General features: G+C 39.4%; 1 long non-coding RNA gene across 2 annotated transcripts; it reads left to right on the top strand.

Annotated features, from left to right (window-relative positions):
• The first annotated feature begins 758 nt into the window (after nucleotides 1-758).
• On the top strand, nucleotides 759-4,014 carry LOC147822890 (uncharacterized). 2 transcript variants are annotated; one of them, XR_015444695.1, is made up of 2 exons: nucleotides 759-3,018; nucleotides 3,673-4,014. It is a non-coding gene; the product is annotated as an uncharacterized LOC147822890 (long non-coding RNA). The 2 variants fall into 2 exon arrangements; XR_015444694.1 differs by having other exon boundaries at nucleotides 759-3,183.
• Nucleotides 4,015-17,062: the final 13,048 nt, after the last annotated feature.

Raw genomic sequence — 17,062 nt, 5'->3', positions numbered from 1 at the left:
ACCAGGTTTACACCCCCATAGACCCGGATACTCCGGAAAATGCAGCCATGATAAATCTGGCTTTTCTTTCCCAGTCAGAACCAGATATTAGAAGAAAGTTACAAAAGTTAGAAGTATTTCAGGGAAAGAATAGGATTGAGCTCTTGAGTATAGCCCAAAGAGTTTATAAAAATCATGACTCCCCTGAAGAAGCAGTGGCCAAGAAATTGGGAAGAGTCACTATTGCAGCCTCAGACACCCATAAATTTAAGGGATGAGGGAGAGATGAACAAGGGGAAAAGAGACACCTGCCCTTAAAGAAAGATCAATACACAATTTGCAAAAAGTTAGTGCATTGGCAGAGAGAGTGCCCCTTCCAAAAGGATAAAAAGGAGACCCCCCACAGAGAGAGAACAAAAGGTCCTGATAATGGAGACTGCTGAAGATTAGGGGGATCGGGCTCTTTCACTATAGGACCCTAGGAGCCCATGGTAAAGATAAAGGTAGTGAGCACTCCAGGTAATTTTTTAGTGGACACAGGCTCGGTTTTTTCTGTTTTGACCCAGCCACTGGGATCTGTGACTACACACAAGACTATAGTACAGGGAACAACAAGAACAAAAGACAAAGAATAATCATGGACCACCTCCAAGGCTGTTGATTTAGGAAAACATCAGGTAACACATTCCTTTTTAGTCATCCCAGAATGTCCTTACCTGCTGCTGGGATGGGATCTTCAGAGAAAACTTAAGGCAACTATTTCTTTCACTGAACAAGATGCTAGTCTACAGTTGGGTACGCCAACTAAAATTCTGGTGACCTGTCCTCTGTACGAAGAATATCTTCTCCAACCCAGAGAAACTCTAGATCAGGATGCAAAATTGTTGCAAGAGTTACAAAGCCTCTTTCCTCAAGTATGGGTGGAAATGAATCCACTGGGACTGGCCACTTATCAACCACCTGTTGTGATCACATTGTTGGCATTCTCTACCCCGATAGTGATTGGACAGTATCGGATAAAGAAACTGGCAAAAGACAAGATCAAAATACCTCTACAGAGGCTCATGGACTCTATGATCCTGGTACCATGTAAGTCTCCCTCAAATGCACCTCTTCTCCCTGTACAAAAACCAGGTACCAATGACTACTGGCCTGTCCAGGACCTATGGGAGATAAGCAAGTGGTGACCATCCACGCCACGGTGCCCAATCCCTACACCTTACTCAGCCTCCTGCCAGATTGCCAGGTGTACATGGTCATGGATCTCAAAGACACCTTCTTCAGCATCCTGCTGGCACCTGTGAGTCAATCACTGTTTGCTTTTGAATGGGTAGATACAGACTGGGGGTTCTCAGGACATTTGACATGGACTAGACTTCCACAGGGATTCAAAAACTCTCCTACCTTGTTCGATGAAGCACTAAACCATGACTGTCCACCTACTGAGCTACCAATTCAGAAGTGACATTGTTACAATATGTTGATGATTTGTTAATAGCCGCAGGGGACTTTGAAACCTGTAAAGAGGTGACAAAAGACCTTCTGGGGCTATTACAAAACTTGGGGTATAGGGTATCAGCCAAAAAGCTATCAGCACAACTATGTGTAACTAAGGCCACCTACTTAGGGTATCAGATATCTGAAGGGAAAAGACTGCTCTCAAACCAGAGAATGCAGGCTATTCTTCAAATCTCAACCCCTGTCATAAAACATCAGGTCTGTGAAATTTTGGGAAAAGTGGGTTACTGTCATCTTTGGATACTAGGTTTTGAAGAGATAGCAAAACCCCTGTATTTGACCACAGCAGGTGGAAATTCCCCCTTGGTTTGGACCACAGAGGAAGAAACAGCCTTCCAGGAGCTAAAAAAAAGCCCTGACTTCAGCTCTGGGATTGGCTTTGCCTGACATTACTAAGCTGTTCCTCTTGTTTGTGGCTGAAAAAGGGGAAATCACCAAGGGTGTATTAACTCAGGTTTTCGGCCCATGAAATAGCCCAGTAGCCTACTTATGCAAGAGGCTGCACCCAGTGGCCACTGGGTGGCCCACTTATCTGCGGGCCATTGCAGCCACTGCCATATTTGTAAAAGAGGCAGACAAACAGTTTAGGCCAAGATCTGATCATAACCTCTCCACATGCAGTTGTAACTTTATTGCGGGGAACCCCTGACCATTGGCTCTCCAATGCCCAACTGACCCAGTATCAAGCTTTACTCCTAGATCAACCCTGGATTCGCTTCACAAAAGAGACGGCCCTCAACACGGTGACCTTGCTCCCTGATCCTGACATGGACAAACCAGCTCATGATTGCCAGGACGTGATTACCTCCTCCACCACCAACTGGCCAAACCTCACTGATGTCCCTGTCCAAAAGCCAGATGCGGTATACTTCATGGACGGGAGGAGTTACGTGGAAGATGGGATCAGGTATGCTGGGACAGCTGTGGTCGCACCAGAAGGAGAAATTAAATGGGCTCAGCCTCTAAATAGGGGCTCCTCAGCCCAAAAAGCTGAACTGATAGCACTGACTCAGGCTTCGCGGCTCAGCCAAGAAAAGACTATTTACACTGACAGCCTGTATACCTTTGCCACAGCCTATGTGCATGGCGACATCTACTGGCAGCGAGGCTTACTGACCTCAGAAGGAAAAAGTATTAAAAATGAGGAAGAAATTTTGGCCCTATTGGAGGCAATATGGGAACCAAAGCAGTGGCAATCATTCATTGTTGAGGTCATCAAAAAGGAACCCATTATGAGGCCAGAGGAAATCACGCAGTTGACCAGATGGCCCGACAGGTAGCCAAAGAACCAGTGGGGCCCATAGACATATTGCTCATCCAACCTTTTGGCTACTTACTGCAACTGGCCACACACACTCAGGAGGAGGAGAACAAAAATGCTCAACTAGGGGCAATAAAACAGGACTCCAGGTGGTGGAAGTGACCAGATGAGAGAATCTGCCAACTCAAGCCCTGGACAGACAACTTCTTCAAAATCTCCATCACCTTACCCATCTAGGGGAATCCAAACTGAAGAACCTGGTGAGTTTCGAATCCTCCACTCCAGGACTAACATCATTGGTTACAGATATCTGTTTCAGATGCCAAGTATGCACTCAAGTCAATCCCCATGTGGAGCCCCACAAGGAGGGGTCTCAATTGAGGGTGACACAACCTGGAGAACTCAGGGAACTGGACATTACAGAGGTAAAATCCAGCCAAAGGTTCAAATATTTACTGGTCCTAGTAGATACTTTTTCAGGATGGGTAGAAGCTAACCCAACCAGGACAGAGTCTGCTAATATGTTTACTAAAATATTACTGCAAGTGCTCATCCCCAGATATGGTCTCCCACAGTACCTGGGGTCTGACAATGGCCTGGCCTTCATGGCTCAAGTGTCTAAATTATTGGCAAGGGCTCTAAATATTGAATGGAAACTATACTGTGCCTATTGCCCACAAAGTTCAGGGCAAGTAGAAAGGATGAACAGAACTTTAAAGGAAACATCGACAAAGTTCCTTTTGGAAACTGGTGGTAGGTGGCCTGATTTGCTCCCTCTTCCCTTACTCATGGTTTGGTGCACACCTTATGTCAAGTTTACTCCCTTTGAAATTATATATGGGAGGCCACCACCTCTCCTCCCCAAGGTTAACTTAGAACATGTAACTGAGACCACTAATAATTCTTTGATTCAGTCTCTCCAAGCATTACAGGATATCCAAAACCATCTTCACGATCAAATCCACCAGACCAGGAGCAATACCACTCCATTTCCACCTCATCAATTCAAATGAGGGGACTTGGTTTTGGTGTGCAAACATCAGACAAAGAGCCTCAAGCCCCATTGGAAAGTGCCTTATCCTGTGGTCTTGAGGACTCCATCAGCTCTCAAGGTCACTGGACTGAGTGTATGGATTCATCACTCCCATGTCAAATTGGCACCCAGAGAGGATGACTCACAGCATCCAGCACTACAATGATGGAAAGTCCTCAACAAGCCTGGGGACCAAAAGATAAGACTGGGTTGGGAAAAATAACTTGGCTGTTTGGTCTGATTGTTATGGGCTTAATCTGGAAGGGTGGGAAACGCCGTAACCCTTATGCTCCATTAGAGGAGATCTGGGAACTCAGGCTGACCTCTAACAGAAAGGTCCTTAGCCAAATCACTAAAAGACCAGACCAGTCCAAGGTCACTTTCCAGATAAGCTTATGTAATTTAGACTCAAGGGAAACCTACCAGCCACCAGAAACTCGTTATGTCAAAAGGAGTTTCTCTCAGACAGGATTATCTGACCTAGGGAGCCTAGACTTCAGAAATTGCTACAGATATTCAAACCCCACACCAATACAATTTTATGTGTGTCCAGCAGACAGGGACGAATACTGTGAAGATAGCCCAGGGGACTATGACTGTTCTAGGTAGCCTGGTCAGTCCAGGCTGCAGATCCCTGGTTAAAAATGACTCCTACAATGATGCAACCTCAAGATCTAAAAGTCCAGCCAAACAGGATAACTGACCCCTCCTGGAGCTCAGGAAGGACATGGGGCATCAGACTACATATAGCAAGATTTGATCCCAGATCAGAATTTATCATCCAATGCAGCCGATACAGAGCCCCATTAGCATTAGGACCAAAGACCTGGCTCTTCCTATCCCTGTAGAAAAATCTGAGCTGCCTCCTAAGAGACCAAGTCCTGGTCCAACTGTAAGGTTGTTAACTATTTGCACTGACCTGTCAAAAATTTCCACCCCTGAGAGGCCAGAGACCACCATACCAATCTTAGAGATGTTAACCAAGGTTCATAAATTGCTAATTTCATCTAGACCGGGGGAAGCAGGAGATTGTTGATTATGTTTAGCTAGACCCAAAGCCCCCCTATTATGTAGGGGTGGGAGTGACTGCTGTGCCTAAATCTGTGTCCTCCACTGATTGTAACTGGAATAAACCTATGCTAACTTTAGGAGATGTACAAGGAACAGGAACATGTCTGACTGGGACAAATTATAACCTGGATAGTTCACCTTACAAGGGTTTATGTAACTTAACTTTCACCAACCATACAACTCCAGGTTCCCCTTTATATTATAAGGCTCCAGAGGATGCCTGATTTGCATGGACTGAGGGATCGACTCAATGTATTCCCAAGTCTGGTTTTACAGATCAATCTGACTCTCTGTGCCACTGTTTATATAATTCCATAAGTGTTATATTATAATGGGGAGGAAGTACAAGAACACTTGGATGCTGCCATAGACTTATACAGACATAAAAGAGCAGCCCCTGTTCTGGTCCCCATTCTGGTAGGATTGGGGATAGCAGGCTCTGCAGCCATAGGATCCTCCTCACTCATAGTACAGGATAGTAACTTTAAAATTTTAAGCCACAAGGTAGCCCGAGATCTAGGATATCTGGAAGACTGTTTCTAGGATGGAAAAACAAGTAGACTTATTGGCTGAGGTTGTGTTACAGAATAGGAGAGGATTAGATTTGCTGTTTATGAAACAAGGGGGATTATGTGTGGCATTAGAAGAAATGTGCTGTTTTTATGCTAATCAATCTGGAATAATAAGAGACACCCTGGCCATGGTATGAGAAAATTTAAAGACAAAATACTGGACTCAAAAAGACCAAAATTGGTACCAATCCCTGTTTAACTGGTCCCCCTGGATGACTACCTTGCTCTCCACCCTAACTGAACCCCTAGTCATCTTACTTCTAATGTTGCTAATTGGACCATGTGTTATAAATTCCATCATCAAGTATGTAAGACAAAGAATAGAGACAGTAAAACTCATGGTCTTCAGGCAGGAATATAGGTTCAAACAACTATATGAACCTATAATAGAAGAAGATGAGGAAGAATCAAGGATTTGATTCAGTGTGTTAGAACCAGTGGGGAATGAGAGACCTAAGTTAGCTTAAGAGACTCCATTTTGTCTGAACTGCCCCAGTCCTGATGGGAAAATGTCCTCTGTGTGTACTCTGAAAGGAGGGGGGCTCTTATCTCACATTTGTACTCCTGTGTGATGTCTCAACACACCAGATGTTCTTATCTTGTGGCTCTACTCCTCTTTTTGGTTGATGCTTAAGAGTTTAGACATACAACTACAAGAGCACATATGGAACCCACCCATCATAAATAACAGGATGTGTGTTTACATTTTATAAGGGCTGGTTGTACATTATGTATCTGGTAACCCAGAGGTGCTAACCACTCATTCTTTCTCGCTTCCGTAGATATGCTTTCCGCAGGGCAAGGGTTTTCTTTATAAAAACTGACCAAAAGTTCAATCTGGGGCCAGTCTCCTTGCAGAGGATTTGGTCCTGGCTGAAATAAAATTCTCTGCAGACTTTACATTGTGTCATGACTCGGGTGATTATTGCTGTTGGGGACTTAGCCCTAACACTCTGCATCCTCATCTGCTTTCATTAACATGCTCCAACTCTCCTTTCTTATCCTTGCAGGGGGACTAACCTATTTCACCTCTCACCCCCTTCTCTTTTGGCTGTAAACCCCCAGGGGACAAGGTCTGGATAATGGATTGGAGTGGGACACATCTTGTAGAAAAGGGCCCACCTGGCTTTAGATATCTCACTTCCATGTACTACTCCTTCTACCACTCTGCTACCTTATGCATACACTCAGGGAAAAAAATATTGGACAGGCAGAATAATACATTAGGCCATGACCTCCTCCTGTGGAGCAAGCCAAGGGTCCACTGCTTGTTGGATCTACCTCCCCTTGATGGGAACAAGTGATGGGGGCACAGGACCAGGCCTTAAAAGAGGAGGTTAAAAAGGTTCAAGCCACCCTTGAAATGTTTTTCAAACCCATGACCCCACCCCATATAAAGGGATAGACTTGTCAGTTGTTAACCAGGTAACCCAAACTCTCAAAAGACTTTTGTGTCTCAATACTACCCTCTGTAACCTCCCTGGTAACTTCTCTGACTGTTGGATGTGCTTGTCTATACATCCCCATCCTTTTACTTCAGTTCTCATTCCTCTAGTCTTTAACATTTCATTCCCAGACACCCAAAATATCTCTGTGGCCCTTGAACGCTTTGCAATTAACTTACCTCCTCCCTCCCAACCCAGAAATTTGACTTGTGCTGGTCTTCCCAATAACTCCACAAGCTCTTTATGTTCCTCAATCATCCCTGGCAACCACCCAGTCTGCTTCCCATCTGGCCTATAATTTGTAACCAGGAAGCCTTTAGGTGCTTTAAACAGAGACCTTCTGCTATATCATGTTCCTTAGCCCCCCCTTAACTATGTACACTAACCAGCAAATCACAGAAGCAGCCCTATTAAAACTTGGCAACTGCCGCAAAAGGCAGCTCCCCTTCTTGTTCCTTTCCAAATGGGAGCTGGGGTACTAATCACCATGGCAACAGGTATGGCAGGCATCTCCACCTCTGCACACTTCTGTCATGTACTTTCTGTGGAGATCTCTGAGGACATGGACAAAATAGCCAAATCCTTGGCCACTGTCCAGGACCAAGTCAATTCACTGGTGGCCCTTGTCCTACAGAACAGATGTGCCCTGGACATGCTGAAAGCAGCACAGGCAGGGACATGCTAGTTCCTCTGTGAAGAATGCTGCTATTACATCAACCAATCAGGTATAGTTAAAACAAAGGTCAAAGAATTAAAGGAATGCATAGAAAACTACCAGAAACAGTGGGGAACTTGGGGGTATACCCCAGAACTACTCACTATACCAACAAATTATGCCCTGGTTGCTTCCCCTCCTAGGCCCACTGGCCTGGCTATGCCTCCTAGTCCTGGTTGGGCCTTGTCTGTTTTGCTGTTTTCAGAATTTCTTATAGGAACACATGTGGGCTTTTACCAACCAGTCAGTGAACTCATCACGGCTGGATGCCTGCCCTTCGCTACTGATGCTGGCTCCACCTAAGGAGACTACACCTTAGCCATCTATCCCCCACCCAACAACACCCCTTTGACAGCAGGAAGCAGCTGCGGAAGAAGAGACTTTCACCCCAGTACCCATAAAACAAAAGGCTTGGAATTGATAGCCAGTCCCAAGATGTCTCCCTTCCCACCTAAGTTGGTCTTCTTCATCTTGTAATCCATCACAACCCCACCACCACCACCTGCACCAATCCAAACCCTCCAGGTCACCTAGCCCTCACCCAACTCTTTAAAAATCCTTCAAGCAGCTTCTGTTCTCCCTTGGTTCAGAGGCAGCCTGGCAGCTGGCTCCCCTCTGCAATAAAGGCCTGTTTGGTTCCTGTCCTAGTTTTGGCCCTGGATTTTTCTAACAATTGTAAATTTTGGTAGATTATTTGTTGCGATGCTTAAAAATTATTTTGCATTAATGTCCAAAGATATGTATTATGACACCATACAGCCTTACACTATATTGAAGAGACTGGTTTACAATTTTAAGATTCCATAGAGTAAGCTATAATTGCAGAGGTTTTCTTTAAGAAAAAACCAAGAAGACTACTGCTTTGCTGCCAATTATGTTACAGTGCTGCAATGTGTAAACTCATAAGGGCAAAAATTGAGCATGTGGCCAAGTCAGGCTCATTAGTTCTTTCACATGCTCACTACTAGTACAGTTAGAAACAAAGGAGCTCAATGAGTCACTTCCTTCCCTACATTCAACTGTAAACATCACCTTGTTATTCATACTTCCATTTTTCTTAAAAGAGATACAAAATAAAATAACCAAAGCCTAAGAGATCACCATGCCATAGGCAGCAGAACAGTTGTGACAGTGATTCAGTAGCAGGTACCTAAAATCAGAGGCCTGTGGCCTTTAAATTCTGAAAGCCTGAGTTAGTCTTTTTTGTCTCCTTTGCCTGTACCTGTTACCTTCCTGGTGATCTTCAATAAACATATCTACTTATTACTTACTATGGAGTGTATGTTTTGCAATCCTTTCCTTGCCATACACAAGAACCTGTATTATTTTTGACCCATTCCATTGTATCACTATTATTTTACAGTTTCACCTATGAAACACTGATAAATAGATTTTCAATATTAGCTATTTCATCACTTTCACAAACTGGATCATATACCCTATGATATCTCAGCTATCTGAATGTTGATTTTTGCATACCAAACTTTGAAGAAACTTTAAAAATGTTTAATGTAAAATTACACTAGACTTAAAATAATGTATAGAACACATATATTGATAGTTATATATAAACTAGTTTTTTTCAAATAAGTGAGAACATATATAGAACATATACTATAGAAATATGTAAGTATATAAAAATTATATACATTATTAAGTATAAAATATAAAGTATGTTTTACTGTGTTCTATATACAGTTTAAATAATTCTATTTACTTACTTTAGGATGTTCTGTCAAACCAATTTTGCAAATCAACCTATGCCAAATATCTTTCTGCTAATGCCATTGCCCACATGTGGTGCCCCTACAGATAACTTTCATTGCTTTTCTAATTAGGTTTATTCAAAACTTTCTTTCTATAATAATATATTTGCAGTGATGTAGGAGACAATATGTTATCTAACAGAAATAATTATTACCTTCTAGATGAATGACAATTTTCCCATTACCATATGGTAGACAATATATAAACTTACAGAACATCTAAAATAAATATTCTTTGTAATTTTAGAGAAAAACAAGTTTTTGAGGAGAAAGACATCAAACCCCTGGGGGGGGGGGGAATGTAAACCTTGCAAATGTATTTATAGTCATAAACCTTACTCTTCAGTTGTAAAATTCACTTTGTTAGTTTCCAGAAATACAATTAGTGTTTTCTCCTTGCACCCAAAGAGCACTTATTCTGTTGAGAGAAAAACATACATTAAAATATAATTGCAATTCAATTTCAAGAGTGATACAAAAAAGGGTCAGAGAGAATGAGTTTACTAACTCTGAGTGTGTCAAAGAAAATTTTTCAAAAAGGACACATTGTGCTGAGGGTGAAGAAGGCTTTGAAGGTCACTAGTCTAAAAAATAGAAAAAGTAATTTCATATAAGTCCATGGAGATTTGAAAGAGAAAACTTGAATAGTAAAAACAAAAAAGCCCTGGTAGTTCTTATGACTCTAGCAGATAAAACATGGAGAGAGTTGGTGATACTCATCTAAAACTTCAGTAACTATAATCTATAAATCACAGTAGTAATGTTGGGCTTTCTGGTTAATAAAAATATAAAACTACAGTGTATAGTTATGTTTTGTATTGTTTTATTCTGCATTATTTAATGTAGCCTTCAGTTAAATATCCTTTACCAACTAAGGAAGTAGTCCTTCATTATAAAATTGGTGATGTTTTGGTCTTTTTATTTAGAAATTTTACCCAATCTTTCTTGGAACATTTGTCAGGATGGAAATATTGATTTTCTCCTCCTTACTCTTGTTTTGTGAATTATATTAGTAGATATCTGAAGAATTTTAAAACACTTTATTACATTCCTCACATAAAATATATTTATTCACAATTTACTATTATCTCTAAATGTGTTTTATTATATGAACAATTATTTGAGTAGGAGTTTTACTTGATGTTCATATAGTAAAGTTCATTTAAACTTTTTAAAATTTTTTCTGTCTAATCCACCTAATTTTTAAAAACAGAGATGAAATAAACTTGGAAACAGATCATCCAACCCCAGCTGCTCTGAAAGTTACAGTGTAGATCAGAAAAGAAGCTCCCATACAAGTGCTTTCAAAATTCCTAATTCACAAAGTCATATGCAAAAAAATGGTTGCATAAAGCCATTAAATTGTGAGTTTTTAAAAATAATGAAACAACGGGTAGCTGAACCCTAACTTACTTCTATAAAACTTTTTGTTCTTGATAAAACGTATCATTTTTGTGTTGTCCCTGAGTGCTGCAATCATAAAACTCCATCTGGTTCTATCATTGCTTGCAAGTTAAAATGTTTTTACTAAATTTTTTATATTATTATCAGTATATTCTCTTTCCAAATGTATTCTGAGTTAATATCATTGAGTTAAAGTCATGCATTTCAATTAGATGTTCATATTAATTTAGCAGAAAATGTAGGATTGAAAAAATATATACTTAAACTTCATTTTCTCTTTTCCTTAACTTTCATTGCCAAATAAGCATTTCTTTTGTCTTTACTGCTTGATCACATTACATTTATAGTTTTGCTTTTGTTTTTGAGTGAGGTAGAAGGGACAGAACAGGTATAGTTCTAAGGAGGTTAAAATAAGTATCTTAAATCGTTTTGTATAAGGAGTATGATTTGCTCTCTATCCATCTACTTTTCTCTTCAGATCTGGGTTCACCCTGGGATGTCATCACTTCTCCTGTGTTCTATGGGTCAAAGAAATGCATAAAGTCAGCATAGATTCAAATGTTAGGGAAGTAGATTATTTATCTTGATAAGAATATCCACAGGTTAATTGGAAAGGGAAATGGAGGCAAGAAGCGAAATAATCAAAGCCATTTTTTCACAGCAAATAGTTTTACAAATAGTTTGTATATATAGAAATAACACAAATATTTTTGTTCATAACAAAAATTTTAAACAGTGAAGAACAATATTTACAAACAATACACATTTAACATTGTGTACTAATAGATTTGTTTTTAATTAGCATACATAAACTGAGAGCTGAACAAATGAATAAAAAATTACCCAAGCCACAAAATCATTTGGGTGGCACATATGTTGGACAGATCCAAAGAAAATTGCACAAGTTTTTTAAAAAATATGTTAACAATAGAAACAGAGCCCTCCAAGATGTATCAACAATTGTGACATGGTAAGTCACAACTGGATTGATTGCCTGATTAATATTATACATTATCCATAAGACCTTGACAAGACTCAGACTTATAACACAAAAATAAACAGCTTAAAATATATAGTTACTTGGCATACAAAGAAACATAAAGAAAATATACTCACACCAAATGACACAGATAAATTATCTGAGAATGATATTACAGTAACTATCATAAAAATGCTCAAAAATTTTAAAACCTTTTTTAAATGGTGAAGTAGTCAACAGAAAAAGATCAAATAAAAAGATAGAAATTTTAGGACAAAAATGTAATAATTTAAGTAGAATTTTCATTAGATTGTTTCAATAACAGAATGGAGATGGTAGATGAGTCAATGAGTCCATGAAAATAAATCAATTAAAGGGCCGAGGATTTAACTCAGTGGTTCTGCTGTCTGCCTCTCAAGCACAAGATCCCAAGTTCAATCCCTGGTACTGAAAAAAAACAATAAAAGGTATCCAAAAAAGATTGAAAAATTTAACAAAGCTTTAGGAACTGTGGGAAATTAACAATAATTTCAAATTTTATGTCATTATAGTCTCCCAACTCTTATGTCAAGGAGAAAGAATGTGATGATAAAAGGTATTTGAAGAAATATATGAAAACTTCTCAAATGTGAAAATACAAATTTATGAATTCAAAAGGTTCTCAAAACCTTAGATTGGTATAAGTCCAATAAATATTGGTTCAAGTACATTCATAATTAAACTTATAATTTAAACATAAAGAAAAAGTATTGGAAACATCCAGAGAAAAATGGCATGGCTGTACTCCAATGCTGCACTGGGCACAATAGACATAGGCTTCTGGGCCACCTCTCTATAACCTGGTTCCAGCATGGCCTTATGTACCTATGCTGCAGGACAGCACATACACACCCAGAGTCAGAGATGTTAACAGTGAAGCTAGGTTCCAAGACAGTATCTATGCTTCATGTTCCAGAAAATCCCCAGTGGCTCTATGCAAGCACCCACAATCTTAAGCTCCAGACAAACCCTTGCAGATGTAGGTTCTATACCAGTCCCAGCATCAGACTGGCCCTTGGTTCCAAGCTGATTGTGATAGTTTAATGCTCAGAGTCAGGCCTATTCAGAGATGTCCAAAGTTAGACACACCTCAAAAGGACCCAGTGTCAGGACAGACCTCTTGACCAAAACTCCATGACCAACACTGAAGACTAAGGCTCCAAACTACAGGTTCCAGATCTACAACAGTGCCTGAGTAACCCCTTTAGACTCAGATTTAAGGATTACCTTAGGTCCAGGTCAACCCCAGGTTGTAAATTACCAAGGCTACTACCTGCTGACTCAAGCAACAGAGAAGCCTACATAAGGACTTTAGTTGCAAGGTTGCCCCAATCCTCTAGCTGGGATGCTAGTTAAGACCTTTCCCAGACAATGACAGTCTTTAAAGACAAGAAAAAGATGTTGCTTCTTGAAATTCATATACATCAATAAAAGGCAACAAAGACAAAAGTCATCAAGTATTTCTTCCAAAAGAACAGTAGCTGAAATTAAAATATTCAAATTGTTTCATATATATTCATTAAAGAATAAGAATTCTAACATCAAAAACTGAGGTTTTGCTAAAGTAATATAGCTCTATGTAGACTGTAGAACATATGAAAACATGAAATGATAGAAAATATTTTAAAACATGGAAATTTTCTTTAATATATTACAGAGGCATTGATGGTGCCTCATAGTAAATGAGGACTAGAGAGAAAGTAACTCAGTTTTATAATAAACCTACAAAATCATCTAACTAATATAATATAAAAAGGATAATTTCTAATCTTCATAATAATGGGAAGGCAAGAACAACTATTCTCACCACTTTTCATTTGCCATTTCAAGACATATAATAAAATAAGAAAAATAAAATGCATACACATTGGAAAGGAAGAAATTTTTTCTCTGATGGCATTGTATAGAAAATTGATATACAGTCTTAAGTTTCTACTAGGACCAAACAGAAGGTAATCAGTTGTGATTAATAAATGAATTCAGCAGGATGAATGTTTAGCAACTTTTGAAAAGTCAAAACACAGAATTAGAAAAAAAATTTTTTAAAATGAGCAATAAGGAGCTGGGGATTTACCTCAGTGGTTCTGCCACCTGCCTAGCAAGCACAAAGTTCCAAGTTCAATCCCCAGTCCCTCCCCCGCAAAAAAAAACTAGCAATATCATAAAACACATTTCAGAATAAACTAAGCAAAATGCATGTAAAACCTTTATAATTATAATTTTAAAATATTTCTGAGATAAATATAACCCAGAGAAAAATAATTGTTTATGAATCACAAAACTTAAAAGCATTACATCCAAAATGGTCTGAAGTTCAGTTAACTTCATAAAATTTCAACAGGTATTTTAAAGTAATTCATAAATTTTTTCTAAAATACACGTGGACTTACAAAAGTCCCTCCTACAAAACTGGAGACTTATCACATTGATGTTATCTTGAGACTTAGTCTCAGATGACTTATTTACCTCCCACCCCTGGCACTTTAGTTGGGATGTCTAGACTGTAAGGGACTAGCTAACCATCTCTCTCTAAATGACTTCTCCACCTGCCTAATTTCATATGTCCTGCAGTGACAGGGATCTGTATATAAGTACCTTTAACATCTTTATGAAGAAGTCTAAAATTCTCTCTCTTAACATTCTCTCTATATATACTTACATGTAACTTTACATCCATGATAAAATTCTGGTAACTGAGAAACACACTATAATATCTTTTTCAGTTGGGTTTTTTGAATTACCATTTTTACTACTCTGAAAGTTCTTTACCAATTCCCATTTTACCTCTAATAACCCATGATGTCACCTCTTAAAATGTATGTGGAACTTCATAAATGTTATTAGGTGTCCTTCCAATGTACTCATATAAGGCTTTTTGTGTCATTCTTTTTATCATTTTCCCCCCTCATATTTATATAAACCCTTTGAGGTTCAAAGTGGTACCTTATGTATTGCTGTGTACCAAAGACCCCATATATTGCCAATAAATAATATTTGCCTCGCGTGTATTTGGAAATTAACAAATATTTCCTATATGTAGTATTTTTAATTTTATTTTGTCTGATTCCATGCATGGATTTTAGCATTTAATGTTTAGTTAATGATTTTGGTATGTGTATATGTATGTACATAATAAAGTTAATGGATATATTTTATAGACTTTTGCAAATTTTCTCAGCCTTTGAATTTTTACATATTTTTCTTTTGATGACAAAGTTTACAGCTCTGCAGGCTTTTTCTTTCAACAGATCTTGATGGCAATTTCTGCAACAAAGTGCCTTTCACAGCATAGGCCTCATAGAGATGTTCTACAGAAATCAGTAATGCAGAGAGGCAGGCATTGACAGGAATAATATTTCTTGTCCTTCTCAGAGTGGAGTTTAGGGTAGGTTTAGGGTTAGTGTGAGGGTTAGGTTTATGGTTTAGGTTTAGGGTTGTGGTTAGGGTTTAGGGTTAGGGTTAGTGTTTTGCATTAGGGATTGGGGTTGGGGTGAAGCATAGGGGTTTGGGTTAGGGTTATGGATTAAGAGTTTAGGGTTTAGGGTTATGGTTAGGATTAGATGTTGGGGTTAGCATTATGGTTAAGGGTGAGGTTTAATGGTAGGGTTAGGGTAAGGTGTTTAGGAGTAGGCTTGTGTTTAGTGGTTTAGGGTTAGGGTTATGTTTGGGTTAGTGTTCGGTTAAGGTTAGAGTTAAGAGTTAGGGTTATGCTTAGGGTTATGTTTAGGGTTTAAGAATAGAGTTAGGTTTGCGGTTATGTTTAGGGTTAGTGTTAGGGTTAGAGTTTTAGTGTTAGGTTAGGTTTAGGGGTTTAGTGTTAGGGTTAGGACTAGGGTTCACTGTTAGTGTTTGTGTTAGGGTTAGGTTTAGGGTTAAGGGGTTAGGCTTAAGGTTAGGTTTAGTGGTTTAATATAGGGTTATTGTTAGGGTAGGGTTTAGTGTTAGGTGTTAGGGTTAGGGTTAGATTTAAGGGTTAGGGGATAGGGGTTATGCTTAGGGTTAGATAGAGCTTTATGGTTAGGGTTAGGGTTTGGGTTAGGGTTAAGTTTAGGGGTATGGTTAGGATTGGAAAGTTAGGGTTGGGGTTAGGGTTAGCATTAGAGGTTAGGTTAGGGTTAGGGCTCGGGTTTGTTTTGGAGGGTTAGTGTTGGGGTTAAGGTTAGGGTTAGGGTTAGAAGGGTTAGGGTTAGCATTAAGGTTAGGGTTATTCCTGTGGTTTTTGTTGGGGTTAGGTTTGGATTTGGGGTTTGTGTAGGGCTTGGGTTAGGTTTAGGGTTATGGCTTGGGGTTAGAATTAAGGTTAGGGTTACTGTTAGAGGGTTAGCATTAGGGTTAGTGTTTATGTTTGGGGATAATGTTTATGATTAAGGTTAGGGTAACTGGTTAGGGGATAGGGTTTTGAGTTTGTGTTAGGGTTAGGGTTAGGCTTAAGGGATTAGGGTTTATGGTTTAGGCTTTGGGTTAGTGTTAGATGTTGGGGTTAGTGTTAGGGTTAGGGGTGAGGTTTCATTTTTATGTTAGGGTAAGGGTGATAGGGTTAGGGTTATGGCTTGGGGTTTATGGTTAGGGTTGTGTTTGGGTTAGATTTGGGTTAGATCCTAACCCTAGGTTAGGGTTAGAGATGAGGGTTAGGTTTAGGGCTAGACTAAGTTGGATAGGGTTAGATGGTTAGGGTTAGAGGTTTAGGGTTGGGGTTAGGTTTAGAAGGTGAGGGTTAGAGGCTTAGGGTTAGAATCAGGGTTAGGCATAGGGTTAGAGGGTTAGGGTTATGCTTTGTGTTAGGTTTTGGGGTTACTGTTAAGCTTTAGGGTTAGCTTTTCAGTTAATTTTAGGGTTAGTGTTAGGGTTAGGGTCTTAGGATTAGAGTTCAGCTTAGGGGTTAGAGTTAGGGCTAGGGTTAGCATTAGGGTTAGGGTTAGGGTGTTAGGGTTATTAGTTTTAATGGTATAATGTTAGGTTTATTGTTTGGGTTAGGGTTTAAGCTTAGATGTTATAGTTATGGTTACATTTAGGGATTAGAGGACATGGGTTATGATTAGGGTTGTGAGGTTAGAGGTTTAGGGTTAGGCTTAGGGGTAGGTTTAGTTTTAAGGTTAGGGGATTAGGTTTAGTTTTAGGGTTAGGGTTAGCGTTTGGGTTAGGATTGTATTTAGGCTTACATTTAGGGGTATAGTTGTGGTTAGGGTTAGGGTTAGAGGTTAGGGTTATGGTTAGGGCTAGGGTTAGGTTTGGAGTGTGAGTGTTGGGGTTAGGGTTAGAGTTAGAATATGGTTAGGATTA

Source organism: Heterocephalus glaber, unplaced genomic scaffold (assembly GCF_053883595.1).
Source record: "Heterocephalus glaber isolate CG9 unplaced genomic scaffold, H.glaber_assembly_v1.0 deba00001606, whole genome shotgun sequence".
NCBI classification, from domain to species: domain Eukaryota; kingdom Metazoa; phylum Chordata; class Mammalia; order Rodentia; family Bathyergidae; genus Heterocephalus; species Heterocephalus glaber.
This window is presented reverse-complemented; position numbering and strand designations above follow the sequence as displayed.